Here is a 17895-nt window from a genome sequence, read left to right as displayed (position 1 = left end):
GTGAAGAAGGCAGCCTTAGCAATATTCCTCTTATAAATCCAAAACATCGCAGAGACCACACTGCAGCAACAAATCTGCTTCACATGCATTGACGTACCTCCTCAACATCTGAAAGAAATTCCAGCTCCAGTCAACCCATAAGAGACATGTTGCCTGACTCTACCTTGATGGTATTGTTTATGAAGAAGATGATTTACACACTTGTAATGATTTAAGCAGCTACTTTGCATACATTACAGAGAGAACCTGAAACATGTGACCTGCTTCACAGGGAAGGATTATACCTCTGTTCTTGTTGTGTCATGTGCAACCACATTATTTAGTAGTTAAAGGCAAGTGAGCACTCTGGTATTCCACTGCCCTCGCCATGCATGCAGTGCGAGAGTTTCAGCATGCCTCTGAAACCAAAGGTTAGCCTCCCAACTTCTAAAGATAGACAGTTAAATAAATGATATAATTGTCAAAGGGACTCACTCAAACCTACCACATGGCTCTGCCCACTCAGGATTATGACGTTTACTGGCAGACTTTTTAGGACAGGAAATCTTTCATGGTGTTAATAAATCTGTAACAATGATCATATTCTTAGGGACCACTCCAATACAAACTTTCATTAGCACTCACACTGCCTCTCGCAAAGCACTGAGAATCTATGCGTGATTATCATCAGCTTGGAATAAACAATAAGAACTTTAAATCCTTTTTTTTTGGTGTTGTTTAAAAAAGTAAGACAAAAGCTTTTCATAAAAATGGAAACTAACATCCGAAGAACGTCTGGGCTCAGCCTGTCAGCTCCTTCATAATTTTGAATTGTTTTTATTGATCCATACACTTCTTATGCACAACTTCATTACTGCTTTGATAATTACAAGATAATTAAATACAAGACAGAGCAAGTATCATGCTGGGGAATCATTTAGTGAGTGAACTGTTGTGCTGAAAAGTGGAATTCTGTATGTCACTCACAGCACAGTGATACATCAGAAAATAGATGCCACAGGAGCTATTTTGGGGATGATCCAGTGGCTTACCGGAGCCACAGAGGGCAACAGCAAAGCATAAGGTTCAGAATTCAGAGGAAGTCCCACCACATAGGCCTTCACGCTTTGCAAACATGTAAAGCAAAAGCATGTTCACACTCAGGTTTACATGAACTTCAGAGCCAAGTAGAGTATTTGCCATATAAACAAAAAAAGTCAATGTCTGAAATTTTTGATTTAAAAAAATAGAGGAAAACTGGTGGGTTGAGGGGGACTTAGCAGCACCAGGAGTGAAGGCACCAAAGCTCTGGTCACAGATTTGCCACTGGCTCACTAACACTGCAGTTATTTAGATTCCCTGTGCCCTGGCTCACCCATCAGTACAATGGGTATAATACTTCATCCTGTCCTTAAGAGGCAATTACTGCTCGTAAAATACTCTGGGAACCTTGATTAAAATGCACAGCAGCTTTGAGATAAGTATTCCCTCTGAAAGAGAGAGCAAGCTGGGTTTTGACGGTGGGAAGTACTACCTGATGGCTGCAAAAGAAAAATAATAATTCTGAATGAGAAGTATGTGCCTGATCTATGCACATCTGTAGGTGGACCCCTCCTGGATTTTACTTTTTTCCTTTTTTCAGTTACTCTGTGTATATTGCAGAGAGGAGCAGTGAGAACAGATAATTATAAAGCTTTTGAAAAGCCCTGGTATTTTCACCAGAGGATCACAGTGGGCTGTCTTCAAGAACTCTGATGCAGAACTATATGTAATTAAAAAACATAATTATTTGTAATACTCCTCAAACCCTGTTTTCATTAAGGAGGGGAGGGGGAAAAAAAAAAGACAGATCACTTTAAATATGAATGCTTTATGAATAAAGAAAATTTTTTTTAAATTGATGAGCATTCATTTTCCCAGTCACATAAAATAGTTCATGTAAAACATAATTATCAACGTTTTAAACCACATTTTCCCCTTGAAAATAAATAAATAAGCACGCCAAAATCTTTTTTGTTCATTAAGAGCCAGATCCAGCAGAAAACATCTGCAGACTTCTAGACCAAGCAAGCCCTGGAAGGCCATGGGTACTGGCTGCACCTCGTGCCAACCTCAGAAATTTGGCTGGTTCAGAAAGATTTAAACAAAACAAAAAAAGCCCTGCAGCTTTACATGTCTGGGAATTGTGGAACTGCGTTAGGTTTATGAATAAAGAACAGGGGTGAGAAAAAAAAACAACTCCTTTTAAAAAGGAGATGCCTCTCTACCTCTTGTCCTCCACCATTCTGCGTGCTAGACACAGGGGCTCCTCTTCCTCCCCAGGGACAGCAAGGACATCAGCAGCTGCAGCCCAAAACATGGGGTCCACCTGCATGCCCTGCTGTAGACGGGGTGGGGGACCCAAATCTGGCACTTGCCCCAACTTTGCACATCCAATAGGCACCTGAGCATCCAGCTCCCAGCCATTCTCCCAGATGCATGGTAGCTGCCACTGGCAAACCCAAAGGAGCATCCCTGGGATGGCAGCCAGCCTGAGTTGCTCAAAGCACACTGTAGGGCCACCACAGAGGGGCAGGTGCTGGTCAGGGTGAAGAGCCACCCCTGCAAAGGTGGCCAGGGGACACAGTGGTCTCCCCTGAGCCAGCAGCTTCTCTACCCCTATGGGAGGATCGGGCCCTGTGAGCCCAGTATTTCTACCACGGGCTTGAACAGGCTCCAAGATGCAGCGGAGGGAAAGAGCCTCAGCTACCACAGGCACCCAGCAACACATATTTAGATTCTGGGCTACCCTGAATATGTGTATGCAAACACCACAGGGGAACTGACAGCATTGGCGAGGCTGCTTGCTGAAATTAAGGAAAAGTTTAGGATAAGGGCCCTGCTGCTGCAGTGGATGACAACTAAAGAACCTGCTGCTAGTGTAGCTGACACATTTTTAGACTTTTGATAGAAATAATGGCTTTTTCTGACTAGCTCTTCACTACATCCCTCTTTGGAAAGCTAAGAAACCTCCCACTGATTGAAGTCACACCTTGTCTTCTGCCGCACTCAGAGGACCAGCCTACATTTTGGATCAACACCCTGCTCATCTTGTGCAGCTAGCCCTGTGCAGGGAAAAGGACGGGGCAGGTATGAAAAGACCAAGTAACAGTATGCCCATGTGTTCTGCTTAAAGTCATCCCAAAATTCTGGTTTCACAGTGTTCATTTTATAGACACCTTCTTGAGAGGAACAGCAGATGCAGTATGCTGCCTTGGTTAGCAAGATGTGATACACACAGAGATATATACTGGATATATATTAGGAGAGCACAGAGAGACTCTGTGCAATGACCATATAACTGCAGACACTCTGCAGGTGTGTATTTACAATACTATTTATATAGTGCTGAAAGTGCACTACATTAATATACAGTGTGCATGATTCACTGTCATTAGTCCTGCCTTCAAATAATGTGGACCCTAAGATAAATAATATTGCTAGAGCCTCTCCCATACAATACACAGACTTGTTAGTTTAGTTATATATACAAAATTTCCAACTGCAATTAGAGGTTCTTTTTAAATTATAAAACGTTCTTGAAGTGAAACCTTTGTTTGAGTTGAAATGAGCCAGCTGACATAAAAAAAGCAAACTGAGAAGCTAGGAGACTTGTATTTAAAATGCAGAATAAATTGGATATCTTAAATAAATAGCATTAATCTGAACATGCAGTAAAATAAACCATGTATTTTAACAACACTAGATACAAAAAATCATCATATTTATCATTACAGCTTTATATACCTGTTGGATTACTGCTTTCAAAGCCTTAAGAAATGTTCCAGTGTCTTTGAATTCAAATGCACTTTCTTTATGCTAAATCTGTGAAGGTGCTCTTGTGGGAAACACTGAATTTTACATTAATTTTTTTATTAAAAAGAAAAAAGCTTACACAGCCTCAGAAAAAAAATCCCAACTTTGTCCATTCATCCTTTGATTCTGTCTTTCCCTTAGTAAAATTATTGCCAGAAATTAAGCTAATCTTTGCAATGACTTTTTTGTCTTTTGTAAAACCAAGGAGTTTAACTAGCCTACAGTTCTATCAGCTCTGATGAACAGCTCACTGTAAAGATGAAATTCTTGTCATTTTTGTCCATGTCTAACATTTAAGGAGGAAAAAAAATTAAAAGACAGTAAAAAAACACTGAAACTGTAAATACTGGTTATGAAACATCTCAGTAAGACACCAAGATAATGTCTCACAAATCAAAACAGTAGCAGTAGTACCATCTGTAAACTCAGAATTAAGGAGCCAGAGTTTTCCATACAATTGTAAAAAGTGTTTTAAAAAACTTTTTAAAACACTTTGCTCATTCTATAGCATGGGCACTGAAGGCTATAAATAACTGGATCAGTAAGCAAATTCACCATCTGCTAGAAGAATGACTCCTGAGGTAACTCAAGAAAGTAAAAGCTGAAGAGCTTGCTGGTAATAGTTAATGGGATAGCCTGACTCCAAAGTCAGAAAGAGCAAAATATCTCCCTTTCATTAAAAGGGTAGGGAGAGAAGCTTTAAAAGGTACACAATTAGTTAGCTTTGCAGTGATTAATTCAACAACTGCAAAGCCAAAAACAACTTTAGGCACTTAACCATGAAACTGTCAGTTCTCTATGCTTGACGATAAAGCATCCAAAAAGTAAACATTACCTTCTGTGTTTTTTCTACGTGCATATTCCATCATGAGAAGACAATAACCAAAAAATTACCAGGCAAGCTCAGCAGAGGCTTTTTATACCTTATTCCCCCTAACATAGAGGTAACATGTGCCCAGATTCCATTCCTTTCCCTTACTGCCAGCTCTAGTAAGACAGTTCATATTGTTCCCTAAAACCTGACAGAAGGGATTGAAAATCAGATTGAAAATCTCATTCCCAAGGAAGCTACAAATTCATCACAGTAAGGGAGCTTTCAGTATGAGGGGACCCCTATACTAACCAAATCCTATCCATATCAAGGCAAAAGCAGGCGCAGCTTTTGCACAGACCAACTCTTCCAAGGAAGCAAATGGAAGCTCTGCCCAAGTAAGGAATGCAAAAGTGTATACGTTATCATCTCTTTTAAAGAAACTCCAAAATTGAATAACTATCAAACAAATTGAAAAAGGGCAGGAAGCTGATGAGCAAATTAAAAGAACAAATCAACATATTTCTCTGACCTGCAAACATTTAATTCAAGCACATTCTTCTTCCAAACAAGATGCATATGAGTGTTTTGATGGCTGCTCATAATCGAATGTGTCACTCACAAAATTATAGCATTCGAGGAGGGTACCGGGCAACACAAAATGGCTTTTGCTACGAGTATGTCACAAGCACATCTTTTAGTTACCTCAGAATTGCACACGACTTCGCTTCATTCCTTCACACTGCCTGCGTGCAGGTTGCTTCACAGAAATATAACTGCAGTAATCTGCTTGACAGTAAACAGTAATCAGTAAACACTATTTACTGAGCAGATACGTGCCCCTGCTACACATTCAGTTTAGCTATCCTCCGTCTCTTCCTTCCACTCTCAATCTCCTCGCTCTCAGAAATTTTAGAAAGGGGGAATAAATAAATACAGGGAGTGAAACAGTGAAATCCCATAGCTAGCAAGGTTTTCCTCTCTGAGTGGACAAATTCTTAACTCCACGTAGCTACAGACACTGAAGGATTAGATCCTAACCAGGGAAAACACAGGAAAATGGTAATAAATATCACATGGTAATCCACAGGAACTTTGGTCCCAATGTGATTTTTCTATAGTCCTAAGAAAAAATGGCATTACAACATCCATAATCTCAGCTCATATATCAGAGCACTCTCTCCATTTTCCTTGCCCTTCCTTCTCTCGACTAGTGTATTTTGAAGAAATGTCCAAGAAAATGTACTTTTTCTGCAAAAGTAAAGTCAATGCAGTCCCATTTCGGACTGAAAGAAGCACAGAAACCCAGTGAAAACTATCCCGGACCATCGCACTGCACAGAGTTACAGGTGAGGACTGCAGTGTTTATGGCATCATTACTCTGGTCTGGTCACATCTGAAATTCCTTCTGACAAGACAGAGGAAGTTACAGTTTGCTGGAGAGAAAAAATAAATAAATGGTATTCAGATTTAGCGAGAATACTTCATGTCATAGTGGATTTTACAATATCTTAGTTCTCTTTCTATTCAGGCATGTGTCTTTTGGGCATTAAATTCTGAAGACCCAGGAAGGTAAAACTTGCTTAACGATGAGTCTCCTTTCACCCAATAAAATAAATTCCACAGCTGCTGCTTCTTTCTCCTGTGACTATTTTTTAAGCTCCTTCCCATTGACGACTAGCCGCTGTCACACACCATGATTGAAACAAAAATCTTTTAAAATGCCAGCTTTTCAGATTCTTAATTTTGTCCTATTCAGGTAAAATGTTTTGCTTTAGAAAGTTCAGCAGAGCTGCTAGGTCATCTTTGTTAGTAAATTCACACACACAAATAAAAATTGAGAAACGACTGAAGGAAAAAAAACTAAACAAACCCATTTTAAATGTTCCTTAGATAATGCAGTACCACAACAAATCTCCAAGGAAAGTTAAGTTGAGACTGCCATGAACACCAAATAAATTTGCACCACTGGGATATTTAAGGTCCAATAAATCTTACTTTCCAATGGTTTTAAAACACCAGAAAATAGTTTTGCAGCTCTAGACTCTGTATGCCTACAAGTTATCAACTCAGATCTGTCATTTGTGAGAAATATTTTCAGAATATACTCATGTTTGTTGAACTACCGAATTATGAAAACCTTTATTAAAAAAAAACAAACCACAAACACACATATATACATACATAAAAACCAACCAAACAAGTTACTTTCTTTTTCTCTTCGCATGAAAATGCTCAAGAAAGTTGGTCAAAAATGCCCATATTTTCAATTCAAATTCTTATTAATTTTTTAACTATTTCATGTTGAAGTCAAAAAATATGAAGCCAATAACTAATTGTGAAAAATTAAAATGCAAAGCCAAAAAATGAATCACAGAAGAGCCAAGGGTTAACATCAACCTAAAAAATTACACCACTGTGCAATTTATCTGATAATATCAAAAATATTAACAATCGCTGAAAAAAATCAGATGGTATAGAAAAACATTTTCTTTACTATGCTGCAACTTTCTGCAGTTTGGCTACATCAAAAGCACATTCTGTGGATGATGAAAGTCTCTGCTTCCCATGGCCTCACAAAAATACCCTGATTGCCCATCACATGGCATCAACCTGGTGAGGGCATTGGAGCCTGCTTCCATGGATATACTTGTGATACTGGGGCTTCAGTCACTCCACTGCTATTTCCAGAAGCCTTTCAGAGAGAAGTTGGTGAGGACAAGATGAAAGCATGGTCATGAAGCCAGTGAGTAGCAGCAGGGCTCAGAAGCAAGTGCACTTCCTAAACCTACTTTTTATTTTCATTCTGCTTTGGGAAATGAACTGTTTTCAAACCACAATAATCACTGTTACAGGTGACAGACCAAACTGAGGTCCAGCTGAAGGGCAGCTTCGCGCAGTGAAATACTCGACCATCTTGAGTGGGGCAGCAGAAGAGCAAGGTGGAGTCTTAAAAACGTTGTTACTGTGTCCTTTGTCCAGGGAAACAGATGCAAAGTACCAAACTGTAGTAAATGTAACATGAAGCCCCAAAAGTTGCATTTCCCTCTCAGTAAGCTGAAACAGAATTGCGAAGTCTCCCAATGACGATGGGATCTTACTCTAGATGAAGATCTAGAGCAAAGTTTTGTCCCTTCCAAGTACAGGGAGAGATCAGGGCCGTAATCAGAGGGGTTTAATCAATCTTCAGTCATATCTAAGTTTCTGCCAGGTTGACTGGCAAAGAAGGTTAGATTCACTTTTCCAAAAAGCATTTGCCAAAAGATCAAACCATCCTAGACATTTAAAAAAAAAAAAAAATCAAGTTATGCTAAGCTTTGTTTTCCTGCTAACTAACTTCATGTCACAAACAACTGAAACACAGTGATGCAAAATGCATTCTTGCCTAGATTTGTAAATTTTTCCAGGAGTTGTAACATCCTGCATTTGATGACATCATGAAAGGAGCAAGTAAAAGTTGGTTTTCAATTTGTTCTACTTTTCTCTCATTAGTGTCTGTGTCAGAAGCAGAAAAGAACCCTCATTAAGTCACATTAAATTCTTTAAACTCATTAAGGGCTCAGAGAAAGAACAATACAAACACTGGTGTTTTTGTAAAAAAATTATGCAACACAGATGGACTTCCATTTCCATGTATTTTTAGAATGAACGTATGTGCGCGTAGCAGCCAAAGGGAGAGTGATATGCATGAGTGAGAAACGGACAGAGTAACAGAGACAACGAGGCAGAGCATACTTTACATATGACAGAACGATACCTAGATAAAAGTGGATTATGCAAGATCACTTCTGACCTGATATCGATGAAGCACTTAATGCTTTGTATCCTGAATTGCGGCAGAGCTGGAGTCAGTGCCATACCCCACGTTTCTTTTCAACTAATTATTCCTCAGGACTTTTTTTCAGGGAGAAGACAACCTTGAAGGCCACACAGCCAGCTGCAATCCAATGGCAATCAAACTTTTTGTCCACGGACTCCTTTGATTGTGGCTGCTGTAGCCTAGGATACTATCTGGTTTTAGTTGAAGATACATCTACTAGTCATGCACATGGACTTACACATAAGATACAGGTGTGTGCAGAGTTTCAACAGTCTTGGAGAGAATCTCTGGGTGTGCAAAGGGTGGGTATTTGTTAAAAGATTTATTGTAGCTGAATGACTCAGATATATGTTGTTGATAACTTTTGATCTTACCCCCCATAAGACTGGAAACACGAACTCAATGCCACAAAATTATTTACATTCCTACAGTATGCTCAAACAACTATGACAGGATTAATTTAATCCATCACACTATTATTTTTTTCACGATAGATGCAACATGCAAGCAGGAATTCGGCTCTAAAGAAAACTCCAGAACTGAAGAACATAGAAGGAGACTAACTGGATGGCATAAATTTCAGATGTCTGTAGCAGGCCAAAGAAAGAAAACAGTATATACAGTAGATGGGAAACCTGAGTTACTGTTTTTCTTCCTTCCTACCACTGTCACAGCTAAAAAGAGAGGTGGGATTTTTACTGACAGCCCCCAGACCTGAGCATTTAGAGCTGGGTGCAGGGCAGCGCAGGCAGGCAGCCTTTGCTCAAGAGCTCCCCTCTTCCATTTCTCTAGCAGAGGCAGATATGGTTTACCTGCAAGGCACAAGGCAAGGCTTATCTATTTTCACAAGCTTTTGCCTCAGGTGTTTGGGGTAAGGTTTATTACTCATGTGTGTGCGTGCATGTCCATATCTATTTGTGCAGGAGAAGGCGGCTCAGCAACAATCAACATGTATTGCATTTTTGGTTTTTACTCTGCAACTGCAGCTGGCCTACGTCTGGTGAGTGTATTTGATATGCCTAACAATGAGAACACTAAATAGAAAAGCAAACCACATTCAGGTTAGGAAACTGAAATTGGAGTTATCTTCCTTTCGTTAACTGAATTCATGAAGCAACATTTCATCTGCATAGTAAGTTTTGGATGATGTTTCACATAACTCACAGCATTTGCCTGAAGAGTGGGCATGTGAGTAAGTCAAGAAGACTCGTATGTTGGAAACACTGAAAACCTTCCACCCCCAAAGAAAATTGCTTTATCCTAACTCATTTAACTTCCATTAAACCACATCTGAACATAGGAATTTTAGGCAATACTTAACTTCAGTATCTGCTTCAAACTTCTTTTAGATAAACTGAGATTTTGTTTTTAAAATAATCCCTGTAAAGTCACTGGATATCCAAAAGCAGTCTGCAAGGCATTTGGCTAGGCAGATTATGTCTTTTTTTTTTTTTTTTTTAATTAACTACTAGCAAAAATTCCCCTGCTTTTTTATTGGGGTTTTTTTGTGAAACACCAAGCTGTATGTTTAATTTTTTAAGTTTCAGTATGTACTTTAGACTTGCGGATTTTGCAAAATAGGTCAGGAATACCCAACGGATACACATTTGAAGGCTACAGATAGCAGAACACACCATTTACGGCTTTGTATATACACATATATACACATTCTATATAATATAGGTAGATAGATTCAATGATTTAAACACATTACATCTATACCGTGTGTTTCAAGAACATTCAGATATTTACACTGTTAGATCACCACTCATTTTAGACCTACACTAGTGCCAGCTGCCAAAAAAAGGTACACAAATCAAAATATGTTACCTTTGTTCAAACAATACTGCTGTTCATTATATAATAGAAACTGTCATGCTTAATCTTCCAGGAACCAAGAACTGGTACATTCTTGGATCAGAGGTGGCTTGAAATGGTTTGAGGCAAAACTGAAGAACACCGTTTAAGTAAATCTTGCTGAGAAACATACGCGCATTGATGATTTTTAACATCATCTTTTGCAGACTCTTTTTTACAGATATATCAGTAAACAAAAAATGCTGGAATATTTTCAAAATACAGAGAAGAACACATCAGCGATTTTTCTGTAACATTTTTGCAATATCAAACTATACATTCCCTCCTGCATTGTCAACCTTGCTAAATGTAGGGAGGGATCCAAAAAGGATCTGAGAACAGACACCACAATGAATTAAAATGTAGCTATAAAAATTACATGTTGACTTTGACAATACCCCAAAACCAAATTTTTCCTTGGGCATTCTCAGTATTATCTAAGTACTCCAATGCCTACTGTGGGCACTAAGCTACAGGCTGCGATTTTCATTTTCCATAAGAGATGAAAAAATTGCCAAAAGCAGCATTTAAAAATATGTCTACAGCATGATATAGAGAAATACAGGAAAAAAATGGTACCTTAAATTCTTGATAGTTGGACCTTTTTTAACTCATGTTTTAACCTGGGGAAATTCTTAATTAAAAATAAGTACACTTCTTATTGAGGAAAATGTGTTTTACAGCATTACGACTCTGGGACTTCTTCGGATTTTTAAGACTACAAAGGAAGTATTTTACAATTTCATCTTTAACAACACAGATTATACAGTATTCATCAGGTAGACACAATCTTACTTACAGACAGACACAGACACACACAGACACATATAACTCTGCAGAGGCCAATACTGCAGCTTTTACTGAATCCAAAAGACCCCCTGACATCAGTGAGTATTTTTCAAGAATGAGAATTGCAGGATCAGGCCCCAAAAGTGCTTATGAAGATGAGATGTTACTTCAACAGATTGAATGTTAGATTAAATATAAAGATTGAGGCAAGACAAGTCTGGGGTTTAAACCCTAGGGAGGATTGACATTTAAAGTGTTGCCACTGAATTATAGCTCTCCACATTGGGTGGGGTAACCTCCTACTGGGTGGAGTGTCTCCCCTAAAGGAAGGGAAAACTGGCACAAGCCAACTCAGTCTTTGAACAATTTCCCTACTTGCCAAGTTATGAAGTCGTCCTGACGTCAACTTCGTCAAGAAAGTCTATTGCCCAACTCTGTCTTTTACAGTAGAAAGTTTGCCTGTGTTTAAAACCCCAGCAGACATAGAAGAGGAATTAAGAAAATGATCCAGAAAACCCTAAACAAAACAAAGAAATCAGGAAAGAAAATTGTGTAGACTGGATTTTCTTAAGTAAAGTTAATTAAAAAAAAAAAATCCTTTTGTTAGGTTTTCTTGTTTCTAATATCAACTTAATACAAATAGATATAGATCACTCGAAACTATTACTAAATATGTTTTAAAACCTGGTTTAGCTTTAACACATGGGGTGGAGAGCACACAGAAAGTGGACACTCCAAAAGATAGGATCTCTCATGTCTTCTGCAATGGGTAGTGAATATCTTCGCAATCAGCGTCACTAACAGGTGTAGAATACTCTCATACTAGGAAAATAATATTCATACCACCGAAAGTATGCTTAATATACTATTCCTCTCTGAATGAAAATAAATTGTTTCTCCAAAAGAAGGAGTCAGGTGCTGGGCGAGAGAAAAGGAATGCTGGGGGGAATCAAATAAAAACAAACAAAAAAAGAAAGGATAAAGCATCTCAAAATGCCCATGGGATTAAAAAAAATAAAAATCAGAAAACAGTTTAAGTTACCGTAACCTGAAATGCACCAGCCATCACAAAGAGCAATTGGAGAAATCCAGCAGAGCTCAGCAGGAAAGATTTTTAATAACAGATTGAAAAACAAGAATAAAAATAACTGCATCAACAGGGCCTTTCTTCCTCAGGCCACAAGCCCGTTTTTACTTGAAATTTAAAAAAATTGCAGTTTGGCCACTAAAACCAATCCAGAACATTATTAAAAGTTAAAAGCTACCAATTACTTCTGTCTGTTCTTTTAAAGCAAAGTTTGGCATTACGTCAGTTGGTTTAAAGAAAACAAGAAAGAGAGAGAGAGAAAGAAGGAGAGAAAGTTTCCTGCTTGTATAAATTAAACCACCAGGGAAGGTGTCTAGCCACTTGTAAAGCATTTATTACAGGTTTTTAAAGGGGTAGTAACATTTTAAAAATTAAATATTTTAAAATAAATTTAAGGGAGAAAAGAAAAGAGGATCTGAGCTTGGAAGGAAAGCAGACTTATGAGAAATTAGACATGCATCAACTGAAGCTAAGAAAGTAAAAATTACTACTAGGACTAAACTTTGCAATTCAAAATAACCCTATTTTCAAGGCAGAAATAATCTTTTTGTAGCTGCTGTACTCACACACATCCCCTACAATCATGCAAAAGTTCCACCGAACTTTACAGGATAGAACCAAGTGCGTCCTACGGAAGCGCACTCGTGGCAGCTATGGGATTTAACGGAGAACTTTTTCTCTATAGGTTTACTAAATCCACAGCAGGAGTAAGATTCCTCAGTTAATGCACTAGGACCATAATAAAAAAACCTGATAGAAGGATTAGCAAGCTCTACCAAATTTGAGATGTATTTTTCACCAGTGGTGTTATTATTAAATTTTAAAGAACCACTTTAAAGGCACTAGAAAATAAGAATCAGATAGCACAGAACATGAAAAAAACATAATGGCTATTAAAAAAAGTTTCTTACGCACAGCTGCGCTGGTTCACCTAAATCACAGTCTTCTAAACCCCGTGATGCCAAATCAGAGACTCCTCTGACTCCGGACAACACATCAAGTGGAGTGGCGTTCAGTTGTGCAACGCTTCTGGTGTGTGACAAAATGTCCACTGGGGACTTAAATCTAGACCAGGGTAGCTATCCTCTCATTGCTCTGTGTTACGTTTGAGCCTTGGTCTGCATGACAAGAAGTCAGAATAATATGCCAGCGCTTCTCTCCCCTCCCCGTGCTCCTCTGCCCCAGCAGCGTTTCTTACGTTCTGGGCACGTATACAACTGGCGAAGGAGCCACGTTCTGGAAGGCCCTTTATTGATTAGGTGCAAAACAGCATCGAGAAGTGAATAATAAGCATAATCTGAAAAATGTAGCTGCATGTCTTGCCCTTGTAAACATTTACTATTTAATGGTGTAATTGTACTTTAATCCTTCACATCATCTGATATAACTCATTGTGTTTTTCTTTTAATTAGCAAACAGACAATCCAAAAAAAGCAAAGCCCAGAGAGTTTGTATGTGCCGAAAAACTGAAGTGAAAACAGTTTTAAAATAATCAAATATTCTCTCTTTGGATGCAGGCTTATCTTTTTAAAGTCAAAAGAGAACTTCATTGGCACAGGGTAGGAAAAAGAACTCCATAATTCATGACAATACCAAAAAAAAAGTTCTCCCTCTCCAGGAGGACTGGAAAGGGCACTTTTATTTATCTTCTGGACAGACAAAAATAATAGAACCTAGACCAGATATGCTGTAATTAATGTATCCAAAGGTCAACAGGCAATGGTATTTATACAATAGATGGGTGCAGACTACGCTGGTTATAGTATTAATCATGAGTATTTGAAAATAGCATTGTTTTCTTCCTAGGTAAGAACTTGAGAAAGTTTCAGAAACAGAAAAGAAACTTTTTTCTCTCTCTCTCTCTCATACCTGCCTGCTGTTATTTTTAACCAATTGTTCTTTAACTCGTGAGATGTAATATTTGGGAGAAATATACCTGAGTTTACAGTCACCCAAGACTGTCAAAACCAGACCCAGACTACCTCACTAGTTGTGTTGAGGAAACTAAATTAAGCAAGGGCAAATACCAACTGGAAAGTTGTCAGTTTATTGAATGAATGGCTTCATTTTACACACCAGTTAGAACACCTTCATCAGAATATATTTCTGTTCAAGGCCAATACTTTTACTACCAGGTGGCAGTTTGTTTTAACTGAAACTGTATTAAATTTGTAATTTATTTCCACTTGAGTTTCACCTAACAAAAAGGGTTGTCAGATTCCCAGCCTATCGTGTTCAAAAATATTTAACCATAAACTTTCTCACAATGTTACATTTGGCGTTACCCACAAACCTTTATTAAAGCGATACTGCCAGTGTGGCTGCAGTTAAGATCTGAGAATGTTTCTATTAAGAGTATTACATTAAAATATCGTCAAGCATTTGTAAGAGACATAAATATTCATACACATACGCCCCCCCCAATCTTAGAAGGAAAGTTCCACATAAAAAGAAAAATTTAAATACATACCAAAAGTTGCCTGTTTGTAATTACAATTTTGGGTTTTTCCTAAATGTCTTTGCTAATTTTTTAACTCTTTCACACTGTAATGTAAAATAGTTTTATTTCAAAGCAACTGCCTGATAAAGTGCTAAAAGAGCTAATTCGCATGAACAGAAAGTAATTAGTCATTGTTTGCACAATGCTTTGAAAATATAAACCCCGATGTTTCAACTAGCATTAAAATATAATGATTGGAATACACAGATTTGACAGGCAACAATTCCATCTCACTTGAGCCCACACACAAGAATTAGTATTATGCTGTTATTAATGAACTATCACGATATGTGAATAATAACCTTCTTTACACTCAGCCAGACCATACCTGATATTAGTGTGCATTATGAAAGTTTAGTACAAATGCTAGACAAGACATTATAGAAAATAATCCTGCTAGGGTTTCGTCAAATATTACTGAATTTACTCTACCACTGATAAAAATGTAAGTCAACCCACAAAGCTACCATATAAATTATACTAAAACTGCATTAAAAATATAAGAGGATAACCTGGCTGCATCGTGTTTGATGCCTAAAGAAGTCTCAGATCTCTGAAGTTGTCATTTACATTTTTTCCTTTATTAACATTACTATGAAATAAAGAAAAAAAAAAAAAGCCATACTCTCTCAGGCAAAGATTGCCCAGTCTGTTTTAGAGAATCACAGGCAAAACATGTAAACTTAATAGCTGATGCAACTTTGCCATTTACTTACTTTGTTGTGACTACGTATATGCAAAGTTTCAAACAGATAAAGTTTCAAACCTGATAATCGGACAGAACAGGGTGGATTATGGACTCTTCTCATATCTAATCTCCCTTGATTTTAAAAAGGTGAAGCAGACTTCTGTTGTCACAGTTTAAGGATAAACTCGTATATAGGCATTGATGCACTACTGATTCTATGTGGCAAACCTCAGGCAGGTATACATTATTCAAGAGGAAAAAAGAAAAATACTTTTTTTCCTCTTTACAGAGAAAGGTTCCACTTGTTTGGTTTCACCATGTTATTAACAAACTTTCATTCAGTGGTTAAAAAAGAAAAAAAAAAATCTTTCAAAGTGTTGATATCATTTCCAGACAGTCTTGTCAGCATCACAACTTACAGGAAATAGTTGATGTTCTCAGACAAGCCCTGTATTTACTCATAGACCCAGAGTACTTAAAAAAAAAAAATCCTCACTCTTTTGGAGGGTTTTATTTAAATGTCACTCTGGTGGAATATCTGAGAGAGCTGTCTAACCTAACACACAGATTGTGAACATGAGGCAAACAGAGGCTGCAGTTCAGAAGCCTACTGTAACTTTTATTCTCATTTTGTCCACGTCAGGAACTGGCTCTTACCACTACTTTCCTTTGCTGCCCCTTGCATTTTTAACTCTGGTAGTCTTCTCTAAATGTTCAACTTTTCCCAAAACTAACAGGAAAGTTAACATGATGCCACCAACATCCATAGGATTCAGTTGTGGAGCGGAAGACGACTGCCTAAATGGCAAAGAAGTTTGATGGTTCCTCGAGAGACTTTATGGAACTCGATTAAATAAAACCTGAAGCGTATTAAATTATTGTCTGTTTCCATCAACATTCAAAATGCGCTGCGTCCTGTAAAAGCAGTGAAGGCAGTATGGTCCGCAAAACAGCTTACACTCTTTTTAGTAGAGAATCTTTTCCCCTCGGAGGGGACTTGTCGCCTCGGTTCCCCAAGGGTGCTGGAGTATCTCGGCTCCTGCTCTGCCAGGCAAGGTGCTCGTACTGGTGGAGAAGTGATGGAAGGGAGACGTCTCTCCACTTCAGCTCATCACTTACTCCCACAGCTCAATCAATGCACTGGATAAGTTTGCCATTTGCAGATAGAAAACACAACCGGTCGTGGAAAAAAGGAGACTAGCGGGCCCCACGAGAACCCGCGTAGGAGTGCCGGTGTCTGAGCGCCGAGATTTGCAGCAAGGGAGGCAGATAAACAAAGCCCCCGAAATGTCAAGTCCCCTTGGGGAGCCACTCGCGTCCCAGGGAAGCGCGGCGGCGGCAGCACCCGGGCCCGACCCTGCGCGGCCCCGGCCCCGCGGCCGCCCACCACAGCCCGGTCCGGGCCACCCCGGCTGCCCCCGGCCGCGGAGCGCCCACCGCCGCGCTGCCCCTCCATTCATTCCTCCCTTCGCAAAGCCACACGCGGGAGAGTGCAGCAGGAGCAGCCCCCGGGCCGGGGGGGCAGGGGGGTGAGACGCTCCACCAAGTTGTGGCAGGCAGGGAGAGCCGGGCGCGGGGACGCAGCGCTGGGAGCGGGGCTTCGCCTTTAAGAGGGAAAAGTTTTACATCTCTCTGAGCTCTGATTTCAAAAAAAAAAAAAAAAAACCTAAACCAAAACACCGAAAAAAAAAATCATCACCACCATGTCGCCTGTTCCGTCGGTGTGACCGGGAGGGACCCCGAGCCCCCCTCCCGGTGCAGCACCGCTCCGCACCCGGCCTCTCCCGGTGTGTCTCCGGGCACGAAGATGGAAAAGGAGAAGGGAGTGGGGGGGAGGAAAAAAAAAAAAAAGAAAAAAAAGAAAAAAGTTTTTCCCAAACTTACTACTGTTCATGATGGTGTCTCTGTGCCCCGCTTGTCATGATCCCCACTAAAACTTCCAGCAGCGGCAGGAGCGGCAGGACTGTGCGACTGCAGCCCATCGGATGCGAACCCTCTGTGCTCGTCTTCTACTTCCACCCCCCGCGTCTCCCTTCCCCTCCCCCCGAGCACCCCGGTGCCGGGGAACCGGCGGCCGCGGAGATAAGGCGCGGAGCGGCGCGGAGGGGAGGGCAGAGCAGAGCCGCATCAGCCCCGCGGCCGCCGCCGCCGCCGCTCTCCTCCCCGCCTCCGGGCCGGGGGGCTGCTCCCCCTGCCCGCCGCCGCTGCTGAACTTGACCCTCCCGACTCCAGCGGGGCTACCGCCGTTTTGAAGTCGCCAATTTCCAGCCATCACACATGGCTTTGACCCACCGGCGGGGGGAACGGGGGGCGCGGGGGGGGATGCACCGAGAGAAGCCTGTGAAATCCGAGCAGCCCCCCGTTCCCTGGGATTATGCCCATCCACCCTCCGCTTTTGTTGTTGTTTTTAATTTTTTTTAGGGGGGGGTGTTTTCTGGGGGGAGGGGGTGCACCCCCACTGCCCCCCCCAACCGGGCACACGCCGATCCCGCCGCGGGCGCCGCGCCCC

General features: G+C 40.2%; 1 protein-coding gene across 5 annotated transcripts in view; it reads right to left on the bottom strand.

The window, feature by feature from the left end:
* TRPS1 (transcriptional repressor GATA binding 1) overlaps positions 1–17895 on the bottom strand; it is a 212913-nt gene that overhangs the window by 194746 nt on the left and 272 nt on the right. Inside the window, exon 1 of one of the 5 annotated variants that reach the window (XM_032692132.1) lies at positions 17271–17372. The exons of the other annotated variants lie outside the window; for them this stretch is intronic. The gene's annotated coding sequence lies outside the window, so the exon portion shown is untranslated. Of the gene's footprint in view, positions 1–17270; positions 17373–17895 lie in introns of those variants that run through there. 5 annotated transcript variants of the gene reach the window in all.

This window comes from Chiroxiphia lanceolata, chromosome 1, assembly GCF_009829145.1.
Source record: "Chiroxiphia lanceolata isolate bChiLan1 chromosome 1, bChiLan1.pri, whole genome shotgun sequence".
NCBI classification, from domain to species: Eukaryota; Metazoa; Chordata; class Aves; order Passeriformes; family Pipridae; genus Chiroxiphia; species Chiroxiphia lanceolata.
This window is presented reverse-complemented; position numbering and strand designations above follow the sequence as displayed.